The sequence below is a fragment of the Hyla sarda genome, chromosome 3, assembly GCF_029499605.1.
Source record: "Hyla sarda isolate aHylSar1 chromosome 3, aHylSar1.hap1, whole genome shotgun sequence".
NCBI lineage: Eukaryota > Metazoa > Chordata > Amphibia > Anura > Hylidae > Hyla > Hyla sarda.
The window spans coordinates 88,882,901-88,897,743 of NC_079191.1; the positions used below are offsets into that span (position 1 = coordinate 88,882,901).

At 42.2% G+C, this 14,843-nt stretch overlaps 1 protein-coding gene across 2 annotated transcripts in view; it reads left to right on the forward strand.

The window, feature by feature from the left end:
• Nucleotides 1-6,189: 6,189 nt before the first annotated feature.
• Nucleotides 6,190-14,843, forward strand: part of LOC130360588 (G-protein coupled receptor 35-like) — a 44,986-nt gene continuing 36,332 nt past the window's right edge. The window contains exon 1 of one of the 2 annotated variants that reach the window (XM_056563119.1): nt 6,190-6,283. The gene's annotated coding sequence lies outside the window, so the exon portion shown is untranslated. Of the gene's footprint in view, nt 6,284-7,418; nt 7,460-14,843 lie in introns of those variants that run through there. The other variant, XM_056563118.1, reaches the window with a different exon arrangement.

Genomic DNA, 14,843 nt, shown 5'->3' on the forward strand with positions numbered 1-14,843 from the left:
ATCACGAGAGGATTGAACTTTTGGTCCTCCCCAATTGCACCTCGGAAATTCTCCTTGGACTTCCCTGGCTTCAACTTCATTCCCCAACCCTGGATTGGTCCACTGGGGAGATCAAGAGTTGGGGGTCCTCTTGTTCCAAGAACTGTCTAAAACCGGTTCCCAGTAACCCTTGCCGTAACTCTGTGGTTCCTCCAGTAACCGGTCTCCCTAAGGCCTATATGGACTTCGCGGATGTTTTCTGCAAAAAACAAGCTGAGACTCTACCTCCTCACAGGCCTTATGATTGTCCTATCGACCTCCTCCCGGGTACTACTCCACCCCGGGGCAGAATTTATCCTCTCTCTGCCCCAGAGACTCTTGCCATGTCTGAATACGTCCAGGAGAATCTAAAAAAGGGCTTTATCCGTAAATCCTCCTCTCCTGCCGGAGCCGGATTTTTCTTTGTGTCCAAAAAAGATGGCTCCCTACGTCCTTGCATTGACTACCGCGGTCTTAATAAAATCACGGTTAAGAACCGCTACCCCTTACCCCTCATCTCTGAACTCTTTGATCGCCTCCAAGGTGCCCACATCTTTACTAAATTGGACTTAAGAGGCGCCTATAACCTCATCCGCATCAGAGAGGGGGATGAGTGGAAAACGGCATTTAACACCAGGGATGGACACTTTGAGTATCTGGTCATGCCCTTTGGCCTGTGCAACGCCCCTGCCGTCTTCCAAGACTTTGTCAATGAAATTTTTCGTGATCTGTTATACTCCTGTGTTGTTGTATATCTAGACGATATCCTAATTTTTTCTGCCAATCTAGAAGAACACCGCCAGCATGTCCGTATGGTTCTTCAGAGACTTCGTGACAATCAACTCTATGCCAAAATTGAGAAATGTCTGTTTGAATGCCAATCTCTTCCTTTTCTAGGATATTTGGTCTCTGGCCAGGGACTACAGATGGATCCAGACAAACTCTCTGCCGTCTTAGATTGGCCACGCCCCTCCGGACTCCGTGCTATCCAACGCTTTTTGGGGTTCGCCAATTATTACAGGCAATTTATTCCACATTTTTCTACCATTGTGGCTCCTATCGTGGCTTTAACCAAAAAAAATGCTGATCCCAAGTCCTGGCCTCCTCAAGCAGAAGACGCCTTTAAACGACTCAAGTCTGCCTTTTCTTCGGCTCCCGTCCTCTCCAGACCTGACCCTTCCAAACCCTTCCTATTGGAGGTTGATGCCTCCTCCGTGGGAGCTGGAGCTGTTCTTCTACAAAAAAATTCTTCCGGGCATGCTGTCACTTGTGGTTTTTTCTCTAGGACCTTCTCTCCAGCGGAGAGGAACTACTCCATCGGGGATCGAGAGCTTCTAGCCATTAAATTAGCACTTGAGGAATGGAGGCATCTGCTGGAGGGATCAAGTTCTCCTGTTATTATCTACACCGACCACAAGAACCTCTCCTACCTCCAGTCTGCCCAACGGCTGAATCCTCGCCAGGCCCGGTGGTCTCTGTTCTTTGCCCGATTTAATTTTGAGATTCACTTTCGTCCTGCCGATAAGAACATTAGGGCCGATGCTCTCTCTCGTTCCTCGGATTCCTCAGAAGTTGAACTCTCTCCGCAACACATCATTCCACCTGACTGCCTGATCTCCACTTCTCCTGCCTCCATCAGGCAGACTCCTCCAGGAAAGACTTTTGTTTCTCCTCGCCAACGCCTCGGAATCCTCAAATGGGGTCACTCCTCCCATCTCGCAGGTCATGCGGGCATCAAGAAATCTGTGCAACTCATCTCCCGCTTCTATTGGTGGCCGACACTGGAGACGGATGTTGTGGACTTTGTGCGAGCCTGCACTATCTGTGCCCGGGATAAGACTCCTCGTCAGAAGCCCGCTGGTTTTCTTCATCCTCTGCCTGTCCCCGAACAGCCTTGGTCTCTGATTGGTATGGATTTTATTACTGATTTACCCCCTTCCCGTGGCAACACTGTTATTTGGGTGGTCGTTGATCGATTCTCCAAAATGGCACATTTCATCCCTCTTCCTGGTCTTCCTTCTGCGCCTCAGTTGGCTAAACAATTTTTTGTACACATTTTTCGTCTTCACGGGTTGCCTACGCAGATTGTCTCGGATAGAGGCGTCCAATTCGTGTCTAAATTCTGGAGGGCTCTCTGTAAACAACTCAAGATTAAATTAAATTTTTCTTCTGCATATCATCCCCAGTCCAATGGACAAGTAGAAAGAATTAACCAGATCTTGGGTGATTATTTGCGACATTTTGTTTCCTCCCGCCAGGATGACTGGGCAGATCTCCTCCCATGGGCCGAATTCTCGTATAACTTCAGGGTCTCTGAATCTTCCTCCAAATCCCCATTTTTTGTGGTGTACGGCCGTCACCCTCTTCCCCCCCTCCCTACTCCCTTGCCCTCTGGTCTGCCCGCTGTGGATGAAATTTCTCGTGACCTTTCCATCATATGGAGAGAGACCCAAAATTCTCTCTTACAGGCTTCATCACGCATGAAGAAGTTCGCGGATAAGAAAAGAAGAGCTCCTCCCGTTTTTTCCCCTGGAGACAAGGTATGGCTCTCCGCTAAATATGTCCGCTTCCGTGTCCCTAGCTACAAGTTGGGACCACGCTATCTTGGTCCTTTCAAAATTTTGTGTCAAATTAATCCTGTCTCTTATAAACTTCTTCTTCCTCCTTCTCTTCGTATCCCTAATGCCTTTCACGTCTCTCTTCTCAAACCACTCATCCTCAACCGTTTTTCTCCAGAATCTGTTCCTCCCACTCCTGTTTCCGGCTCCTCGGACATCTTCTCTGTCAAAGAAATCTTAGCTTCCAAGAAGGTCAGAGGGAAAACTTTTTTTTTAGTGGACTGGGAGGGTTGTGGTCCTGAAGAGAGATCCTGGGAACCTGAGGACAACATCCTAGACAAAAGTCTGCTCCTCAGGTTCTCAGGCTCTAAGAAGAGGGGGAGACCCAAGGGGGGGGGGTACTGTTACGCCGAGCGCTCCGGGTCCCCGCTCCTCCCCGGAGCGCTCGCTTCACTCTCCCCGCTGCAGCGCTCCGGTCTCATCCTCTGAGCCGGGGCGCTGCGATTCCGCTGCCTGCCGGGATGCGATTCGCGATGCGGGTAGCGCCCGCTCGCGATGCGCACCCCGGCTCCCGTACCTGACTCGCTCTCCGTCTGTCCTGTCCCGGCGCGCGCGGCCCCGCTCCCTAGGGCGCGCGCGCGCCGGGTCTCTGCGATTTAAAGGGCCACTGCGCCGCTGATTGGCGCAGTGGTTCCAATTAGTGTGTTCACCTGTGCACTTCCCTATATCACCTCACTTCCCCTGCACTCCCTTGCCGGATCTTGTTGCCATTGTGCCAGTGAAAGCGTTCCTTGTGTGTTCCTAGCCTGTGTTTCCAGACCTTCTGCCGTTGCCCCTGACTACGATCCTTGCTGCCTGCCCCGACCTTCTGCTACGTCCGACCTTGCTTCTGCCTACTCCCTTGTACCGCGCCTATCTTCAGCAGCCAGAGAGGTGAGCCGTTGCTAGTGGATACGACCTGGTCACTACCGCCGCAGCAAGACCATCCCGCTTTGCGGCGGGCTCTGGTGAAAACCAGTAGTGGCTTAGAACCGGTCCACTAGCACGGTCCACGCCAATCCCTCTCTGGCACAGAGGATCCTCTACCTGCCAGCCGGCATCGTGACACTGAGACATGGTTGTGTTATATAAGAAGCTGTCTATAGATGATATACTTATTAAAAACACATATATCTTCATGTATAAGGTAGAGACTATGACATCTTTGCAGGTTTAGATGTTGTATCTAGCCTGATTGTTATCAGTAATTAATATAAATATTAATTACCTGTCTCTTTGTTCCTTTCCTGCAGCTGACGGGGGTATAGGTCCCTTTCACCCTCTCACCGGGCATCAATCACCTATAAAAAGACACAGGTATGATAACATGTCCCTTATACATGCTACAGACGCTAATATATCTAACACTCAAGGGCCAGAACTACTTGTCTCAGGGATTATAAAACCGCATTAGAAAAAAGAATAAAAGAAAAGATGGAACCCATTGAGATATAGATGATAGGGATTTTTATTTCTATTGCAGTGCAGTGTATTATCCCTCCCAGGATGATGTTGACAGAGACTATTGTTAGGTTTTTGGGGGTTTTGTGTTTGTAATGTTTGGGGTATGTGTTATTTTTTGTTTCTTTATTCATAAATTTTAAGGGTAATATATGTTTTTTTATTTTTGGGGGAAGGGGGCAGGAGCAAAATATTTTATAAATTATTTTAGTTTTTTTGTTTTTTAATCAAAAACTGTTATTTTTGTTGTTATTATTATTCATCAATTTCATCAATATTTTATATATTTTTATTTGGCAAAATATTTCTTGGAATGTCTGTTATCAATTTTGTGCAGAAATTTAGGATAGAGGTTAACCATGTTGGGGTGGGAATTGCTAAACTAAAAATTAATAACAGAAATACAGTTTTCCCCCGAGGTTCCAAAGCACAGAATGCACTTCAGATCAACAGCCGAAGCATCGTAGGGGGACCCATTCTAATGGAGACAATGTCCTCCACCCGTTTCCACAACATTGAAGGGCCACTCAAAGAAAGGGGCAGTCGAGCTTGAGCCACAGACGGTTGTTTCCATTCTGTATTTCTGTTTTATAATCAACACAATGTATTTTTCATAGTTTTAAATGGCAATAATCAGTTATAGTATGTGATTTATTACATTAACTTATAGATTTTTCTTTACAGTACAGTTATGTCTTAAATCTGCGGTCAGTCTATTGAAAAAGGGATTACTACAAATAAAAAACAGATATTAGAAATCATAAATGTTCCCAATCTCTGTACCTGAGAAACAGTTGTGTTATATAAGAAGCTGTCTATAGATGATATACTTATTAAAAACACATATATCTTCATGTATAAGGTAGAGACTATGACATCTTTGCAGGTTTAGATGTTGTATCTAGCCTGATTTTTATCAGTAATTAATATAAATATTAATTACCTGTCTCTTTGTTTCTTCCCTGCAGCTGACGGGGGTATAGGTCCCTTTCACCCTCTCACCGGGCATCAATCACCTATAAAAAGACACAGGTATGATAACATGTCCCTTATACATGCTACAGACGCTAATATATCTAACACTCTAGGGCCAGAACTACTTGTCTCAGGGATTATAAAACCGCATTAGAAAAAAGAACAAAAGAAAAGATGGAACCCATTGAGATATAGATGATAGGGATTTTTATTTCTATTGTAGTGCAGTGTATTATCCCTCCCAGGATGATGTTGACAGACACTATTGTTAGGTTTTTGGGGGTTTTGTGTTTGCAATGTTTGGGGTATGTGTTATTTTTTGTTTCTTTATTTATAAATTTTAAGGGTAATATATGTTTTTTTATTTTTGGGGAAGGGGACAGGAGCAAAATATTTGATAAATTATTATTGTTTATTTGTTTTTTAATCAAAAACTGTTTTTTTTGTTGTTATTATTATTCATCAACTTCATCAATATTTTATATATTTTTATTTGGCAAAATATTTCTTGGAATGTCTTTTATCAATTTTGTGCAGAAATTTAGGATAGAGGTTAACCATGTTGCGGTGGGAATTGCTAAACTAAAAATTAATAACAGAAATACAGTTTGCCCCCGAGATTCCAAAGCACAGAATGCACTTCAGATCAACAGCCGAAGCATCTTAGGGGGACCCATTCTAATGGAGACAATGTCCTCCACCCGTTTCCAGAACATTGAGGGGCCACTCAAAGAAATGGGCAGTCGAGCTTGAGCCACAGACGGTTGTCTCCATTCTGTATTTCTGTTTTATAATCAACATAATGTATTTTTCATAGTTTTAAATGGCAATAATCAGTTATAGTATGTGATTTATTACATTAACTTCTAGATTTTTCTTTACAGTACAGTTATGTCTTAAATCTGCGGTCAGTCTATTTAAAAAGGGATTACTACAAATAAAAAACAGATATTAGAAATCATAAATGTTCCTAATCTCTGTACCTGAGACATGGTTGTGTTATATAAGAAGCTGTCTATAGACGATATACTTATTAAAAACACATATATCTTCATGTATAAGGTAGAGACTATGACATCTTTGCAGGTTTAGATGTTATATCTAGCCTGATTGTTATCAGTAATTAATATAAATATTAATTACCTGTCTCTTTGTTCCTTTCCTGCAGCTGACGGGGGTATAGGTCCCTTTCACCCTTTCACCGGGCATCAATCACCTATAAAAAGACACAGGTATGATAACATGTCCCTTATACATGCTACAGACGCTAATATATCTAACACTCTAGGGCCAGAACTACTTGTCTCAGGGATTATAAAACCGCATTAGAAAAAAGAACAAAAGAAAAGATGGAACCCATTGAGATATAGATGATAGGGATTTTTATTTCTATTGCAGTGCAGTGTATTATCCCTCCCAGGATGATGTTGACAGAGACTATTGTTAGGTTTTTGGGGGTTTTGTGTTTGTAATGTTTGGGGTATGTGTTATTTTTTGTTTCTTTATTCATAAATTTTAAGGGTAATATATGTTTTTTTATTTTTGGGGGAAGGGGGCAGGAGCAAAATATTTTATAAATTATTTTAGTTTTTTTGTTTTTTAATCAAAAACTGTTATTTTTGTTGTTATTATTATTCATCAATTTCATCAATATTTTATATATTTTTATTTGGTAAAATATTTCTTGGAATGTCTGTTATCAATTTTGTGCAGAAATTTAGGATAGAGGTTAACCATGTTGCGGTGGGAATTGCTAAACTTAAAATTAATAACAGAAATACAGTTTGCCCCCGAGGTTCCAAAGCACAGAATGCACTTCAGATCAACAGCCGAAGCATTGTAGAGGGACCCATTCTAATGGAGACAATGTCCTCCACCCGTTTCCACAACATTGAGGGGCCACTCAAAGAAAGGGGCAGTCGAGCTTGAGCCACAGACGGTTGTCTCCATTCTGTATTTCTGTTTTATAATCAACATAATGTATTTTTCATAGTTTTAAATGGCAATAATCAGTTATAGTATGTGATTTATTACATTAACTTATAGATTTTTCTTTACAGTACAGTTATGTCTTAAATCTGCGGTCTGTCTATTGAAAAAGGGATTACTACAAATAAAAAACAGATATTAGAAATCATAAATGTTCCCAATCTCTGTACCTGAGACACAGTTGTGTTATATAAGAAGCTGTCTATAGACGATATACTTATTAAAATCACATATATCTTCATGTATAAGGTAGAGACTATGACATCTCTGCAGGTCTAGATGTTATATCTAGCCTGATTGTTATCAGTAATTAATATAAATATTAATTACCTGTCTCTTGGTTCCTTTCCTGCAGCTGACGGGGGTATAGGTCACTTTCACCTTCTCACCGGGCATCAATCACCTATAAAAAGACACAGGTATGATAACATGTCCCTTATACATGCTACAGACGCTAATATATATAACACTCTAGGGCCAGAACTACTTGTCTCAGGGATTATAAAACCGCATTAGAAAAAAGAACAAAAGAAAAGATGGAACCCATTGAGATATAGATGATAGGGATTTTTATTTCTATTGTAGTGCAGTGTATTTTCCCTCCCAGGATCATGTTGACAGAGACTATTGACAGGTTTTTGGGGGTTTTGTGTTTGCAATGTTTGGGGTATGTGTTATTTTTTGTTTCTTTTAGCATGGCATTGATCAGTGTTATTGCCACTCAACTGCTCCTGCCTGGATCTCAGGCATGGAGCAGTCATTTGGCGATTGGACAGCGAGGAGGCAGGTAGGGATCCTCCTCGCGTCCTGCAAGCTGTTCGGGACGCCACGATTTTTTCGCGGAGGTCCCGATCAGCACCATTGAGCTAACCAGCAATGTTTACTTTCCTTCTATGGTCAGTGAATTAAACAAAAAAGGATCCCTGAAGGTTCCAGGGTAATAGTGCAATATCAACCTTTAAGGGGCTACCCCTTCTGGGGAAAACCCTTACTAGAAGCCCCCCTAAAACTTTTAAACTTTATTCAATTCACAAACTAAAAAGCTACCTTTATGAAACACACGGTTTAAAATTATCGGCGGTGTCACAGAATTTTTTATGGGAATGGAAAACCTCTCCTAGCTACTAAGTTTCTGTTAGTGCTCAACAATTAATATATATTGTGCACTATGATCTGTGCACTAGTAGGTGAGTATGCATGCTGCATTAACATTACTAACAGTGAACACACGCTGTATTAAAACATGGCTAGCCTCCTCGACGTTTCGCTGAATAAACCAGCTTGGTCAAGGGCTTTGAGGCTAATGGTGCCCCGGACGCAAGGTAGGCTTTATATAATCTCACATTGCGTTCATTTCCTGTGCCGTGCTATCGCCAATCAGATGGCCGCACATCACAATCTTGTGTCCCGCTATAGTTGTGTACCAATCCTGCGAAAAGTCGCAACCAATCATACAGTTTGTTATGGTCTGGCATGTGTTTATTTTCTGCACCTATCACCACCTTTGTTTACATGTGATGTCACAGTAGGTACGCATGTCCGCACATTGGTAATCAATGCGCAAGCCTCATGATGGATGATTCACTTCTCACAATATCTACATATTGCTGGACCTGTGCGCATGACTTCGGACTTTGTCTGTATTTCACTTCTAGAGTACTACTGCGCATGTTATGGGACTAAGACTGTGTAGGGTATGTTCCAAATTATCCATAGTGCAGACCATGGAGTGTGTAAAAGTGTGGTATTAACATGAGTAATTATATTCTCATGTAAATGATCTTGTAACTCATGCAATTTTATAGGAGAAAAAAATATTTTATTTATTTATATTCTGTGAATCGGTATAGACTGCTATTTATTCTGTTTGTTATGTAATAAGCTATGGTAGTCTGGGATATATGATGTCCTAAGATATGGATTTCTTGAGTAGCATGTAAGTTGCAAGGGAGGGGTGGGGGGAATAAGGAAGGGAGAAGGGAAGCAGAGGGAATTATATATATATATATATATATATATATATATACATATATATACATATATATACAGTAGATGGAAGTGAAAAAACGTTATCTTATTCAGAAAGTACTTGCTTGTATAATCTTAATCTATTTATTATTAGTGATTGGTGCTATATTTTATTTTTGTTATATTTATGTTATTATTTGTATTTTTTATGTATTTTGTGTATTTTATTTTTTAGTTAGTGACTTTAGATTTTTCTATACATATTTTTTATATATATTTTTTACATTTTATTAATTTTTATTGTTTTTATTTTTATTTTATATTGAGTTAAAGTATTTAACAGTAAGTATATTTTATGATGAATTTATTGCTAATATTTCTAATTTCTAATGTTATCCCAAATTTTTCATTTTCACAAGGGGTAATTGAGAAAAAGCCCCCCATAATTTGTATCACCATTTCTTCTGAATATATAAATAACCCCATGTGTGGACATAAAGTGCTCTGCTGGCTCACTACAGGGCTCAGAAGAGAAGGAGCGCCATTGGACTTTTGGAGAGAGAATTTGGCTGGAATTGAAGGCCATGTGCGTTTACAAAGCCCCCATGGTGCCAGAACAGCGGAACCCCCCCCAACATGTGACCGCATTTTGGAAACTACACCCCTCATGGAATGTAATAAGGGGTGCAGTGAGCATTTATGCCCTACTGGTGTCTGACAGATTTTTGGAACAGGGGTCCATGAAAATGAAAAATTTAAGTTTTCATTTGCACAGCCCACTGTTCCAAAAGTCTGTCAAACGTCAGTGGGGTGTAAATGCTCACTGCACCCATTGTTACATTCTGTGAGGGGTGTTGTTTCCAAAATAGAGTCACATGTGGGGGGGTCCACTGTTCTGGCACCATGGGGGCTTTGTAAACGCACATGTCCCCTGACTTGAATTCCAGACGAATTCTCTCTCCAAAAGCCCAATGGCGCTTCTTCTCTTCTGATCATTGTAGTTTGCTCGCAGAGCACTTTACATCCATACATGGGATACTTCCAAACCCAGAAGAAATGGGGTTACAAATTTTGAGGGGCATTTTCTCGTATTTCCTCCTATTTTTTTTTATTTACTCATCCAAATTTTACAAAAAGTCATCAAACACCTGTGGTGTGTTAAGGCTCACTGTACCCCTTGTTATGTTCCTTGAGGGGTGTGTTTCCTCTTTTTAATAACTATGAACATGTATTCCTTAGTTTAGTTGGGTCTGTTAGGGTTTATTTTAGGGTTCTGACAATTTTAATGGTAACAATAGCCCTACAACCTAAGGAAGGCAAAAAGCACCCATGATTGTCATAGACATGGTACAGAAAAATTTCTACATGACCCGCTAACTTTGAAGGGGGAAGTGCCTAAAGGCACTTCCCCTTCAAAGTTAGATTATATTCGCTGGGAACTACAATATAATACCTGGTCGGCACATAACCTTATCTTATATGTAATCTTGTGTCCATGGCCTGCTAGCAATTGGATAGATCCCTAAATCAACATTCCACATAGTTTAATCCAGTATTGTCTAATATTCAGGTGTAATACACAAATGTAGGGTGCAAGGAGGCTGATCTAAGCTGCTCAAGTGTCTCATCCCGGCACATCCACTTACTTGCTCTCCCCTCCAGCTCCTTCTTGATTGAAAAACCGGGCTCAGAACATCAATCAAGGAGGGCCTGGGAGGTGGGAGCAAGCGAGGAGGTGTGCCAAGCTTCGGCACTTCAGCAGATTAACCCCACCTCTTTGGAACTTGGCTGAAAAATTGAACACTGATTTTACAAATTAGGCAACTATTATCAGCTAAAAAAAAAAAAAAGGTACAATAGGGTCTGAAGTTCTTTGGAGCAAATAGAGTTGATAAATTCCCTTTAAAGTGGTACTCTGCCCCTGAACATCTTATCCGCTATAGAAAGGATAGGGAATAAGATGTCTGATGGCAGGTGTCTTGCCACTGGGAACCCCCGCGATCTCTGTGCCGTCACGCCCCCTCCCATAGACATGAATAGAGGGGGTGTGGTTTGGCGATATGGATTGCCACAGATTCCGCAGAGTCGGCCCAGATATCGTGGGGGGTCCCAGTGGCCAGACCCACTCCAGGATCAGACATCTCATCCACAATGTTTTGGATAGGGGATAAGATGTCTATGGGCGGAGTACACCTTTAGCCCCTTAAGGACCCAGGATGTACGGGGACGTCCCAGCACCCTGGGCTTTAAGGACCCAGGACGTCCCCGTACGTCCTGGCGTTTTCCGGGCCCTGCCGCGCGCCGGGCTGAGATCAGAAGCGGATGCCTGCTGAAATGCTTCAGCAGGCATCCAGGGCAAATGCCCTGGGCATGCTGGGAGTTGCAGTTTTGCAACATCTGGAGGTCCACAGTTTGGAGACCACTGTGCCCTTCCAGATGTTGCAAAACTACACATCCTCAGCATGCCATTACTGTCCAGGCATGCTGGGAGTTGTAGTTCTGTAACATCTGGCCCTTCAGATGTTGCAGAACTACAACTCCCAGCATGCCTGGACAGTTTTGGCATACTGGGAGTTGTAGTTTTGCAACATCTGGAAGGGCACAGATTGGGAACCACTGTATTAGTGGTCTACAAACTGTAGTCCTCCAGATGTTGCAAAACTACAACTCCAAGCATTCTGGGAGTTGTAGTTCGGCAACATCTGGCTCTCAAGATGTTGCAGAACATCTACTTCCAGCATGCCTGAGAATGTTTGGGAGTAGTGGTTTTGCAACAACTGGAGGCACACTGGTTGGAAAACATTGTCTGTTTCCTAACTCAGTGTTTCCCAACCCGTGTGCCTCCAGCTGTTGCAAAACTACACCTATCAGCATGCACTGATAGACAGTGCATGCTGGGAGTTGTAGTTTTGCAACAGCTGGAGGCCCCCCTGTGAATGTACAGGGTACATTCACATGGGCAGGGGGCTTACAGTGAGTATCAGGCTGCAAGTTTGCGATGCAGCAAATTTTGCGCGGCAGCTCAAACTCGCAGCGGGAAACTCGCTGTAATCCCTCGCCCATGTGACTGTACCCTAAAAACACTACACTACACTAAACTATCACAAAATAAAATAAAAAGTAAAAAACACTACATATACACATACCCCTACACAGCCCCCCTCCCCTCCCCAATAAAAATGAAAAACGTCTGGTGCGTCACTGTTTCCAAAATGGAGCCTCCAGCTGTTGCAAAACAACAACTCCCAGTATTGCCAGACAGCCGTTGACTGTCCAAGCATGCTGGGAGTTTTTCAACAGCTGGAGGCACCCTGTTTGGGAATCACTGGCGTAGAATACCCCTATGTCCACCCCTATGCGAATCCCTAATTCAGGCCTCAAATGCACATGGCGCTCTCTCACTTCGGAGCCCTGTCGTATTTCAAGGCAACAGTTTAGGGCCACATATGGGGTATCACCGTACTCGGGAGAAATTGCCTAACAAATTTTGGGGGGCTTTTTCTCCTTTCACCCCTTATGAAAAGGTGAAGCTGGGGTCTACACCAGCATGTTAGTGTAAAAAAATAAATTTTTTACACTAACATGCTGATGTTGCCCTATACTTTTCATTTTGACAAGAGGTAAAAGGGAAAAAAGCCCCCCAAAATTTGTAAAGCAATTTCTCCCGACTACGGAGATACCCCATATGTGGGCGCAAAGTGCTCTGGGGGCGCACAACAAGGCCCAGAAGGGAGAGTGCACCATGTACATTTGATGTGATTTGCACAGAGGTGGCTGATTGTTACAGCGGTTTTGACAAACGCAAAAACAATAAAACCCCACATGTGACCCCATTTCGGAAACTACACCCCTCACAGAATGTAATGAGGGGTGCAGTGAGAATTTACACCCCACTGGTGTCTGACAGATCTTTGGAACAGTGGGCTGTGCAAATAAAACATTTTGTACAGCCCACTGTTCCAAAGATCTGACACACACAGCAGTGTGGGGGGGGGGGGGGTAAATGCTCACTGTACCACTTGTTATGTTCCTCAAGGGGTCTAGTTTCCAAAATGGTATGCTATGTGGGGGTTATTTTGCTGTCCTTGCACCATAGGGGCTTCCCCTGTTAACCCTTGCAAAAATTTGAAATTTTGGGGGGGAAACACACACTTTAGTGAATTTTTTTTTTTTACGTATGCAAAAGTCGTGAAACCCCTGTGGGGTATTAAGGCTCACTTGATTCCTTGTTACATTCCTCAAGGGGTCTAGTTTCCAAAATGGTATGCCATGTGTTTTTTCTTTTGCTGTCCTGGCACCATAGGGGCTTCCTAAATGCGACATGCCCCCCGAGCTAAATTTGCTCTCAAAAAGCCAAATATGACTCCTTCTCTTCTCACCCGTAGTGCACTTCAGGTCAACTTATGGGGTACCTCCATACTCAGAAGAGATGGGATTACAAATTTTGGGGGTATTTTCTGCTATTAACCCTTGCAAAAATGTGAAATTTGGGGGGGAAACACACATTTTAGTGATTTTTTTATTTATTTTTTTACATATGCAAAAGTGGTGAAACACCTGTGGGGTATTAAGGCTCACTTAATTCCTTGTTACGCTCCTCAAGGGGTCTAGTTTCCAAAATGGTATGGTATGTGTTTTTTTTTTTTTTGCTGTTCTGGCACCATATGGGCTTCCTAAATGGACCCCTAGTGGGTAAATCAAAGTATCACACCCAGTACTCACAATAAAGTAACTAAGTGTTACAGAATTAAACCAAGATAAGATAAAGAGGTGTAGCATAATTGGGATGGTAATTAATATAAAGGGGCAGCATAATAAATATGAAGCAATATATGTGTATATATATGGACAGTCCTTCACATAAAATATGGAAAATGTAGAAAAAAAACATTATTTAAACATATATACTGTACCCATACAATATATATATACATATACATAAAAAAAGTATATAAAATATAAAATAAAATAAAATAAATGGATGTAGGGTGTAATGATGTGAGGAGAATAATAACATATATTGTGATGTGGATAGTAATTAATAAATACATTTTATAAGTGATGATAATATAAGTGGATAAAAAATTCATATATGTAAAAAAAAAAAAAATATATATATATATATATATATATATATATATATATATATATATAAAAAATATATTTGTGGTCAGGACTTATCAGTGTGCGTGGTCTTACTTGTTACCTGCTGCCAGGGAAACCTGAAAGAGACATGATTAATACAACACGAAGCTTAACAACTACCTGCCCCTTGAACAGTGGTTGAAGTGTGCCTGAAAACCGCGTCGAGGGTGTGCCTTTAGAGGGCATCCCTTTATGTATTTTATGTACATGATAAATGAAAGAAAGGGTGAGGCGGGTGGGTTTCGCCAACCCAGCATACGCCCCTAGGGAGGGGTTGCCGGGGATTAAATATCCTAAGCCCCTCCCACAAATGCAGCCTGATAGGCTTTCTACTTGTGGTCAGGACTTATCAGTGTGCGTGGTCTTACCTGTTACCTGCTGCCAGGGAAACCTGAAAGAGACATGATTAATACAACAAGAAGCTTAACAACTACCTGCCCCTTGAACAGCGGTTGAAGTGTGCCTGAAAACCGCGTCGAGGGTCTGCCTTTAGAGGGCAAAAAGACAACACTATTAGGGTAATTTGAAAGTGAACTTTATTATAAAGCTAAATGATGAAACGCATCAGCCATCTCCCTTGAGGGATCTGGGACATACGTGGCGTACGCATCAGAGCGCCACCTGCCCAACTTCTGAATCACATGTACTGGCACCTTATGCCTGGAGGCCGCTGATGCCGCTCCAATCCGA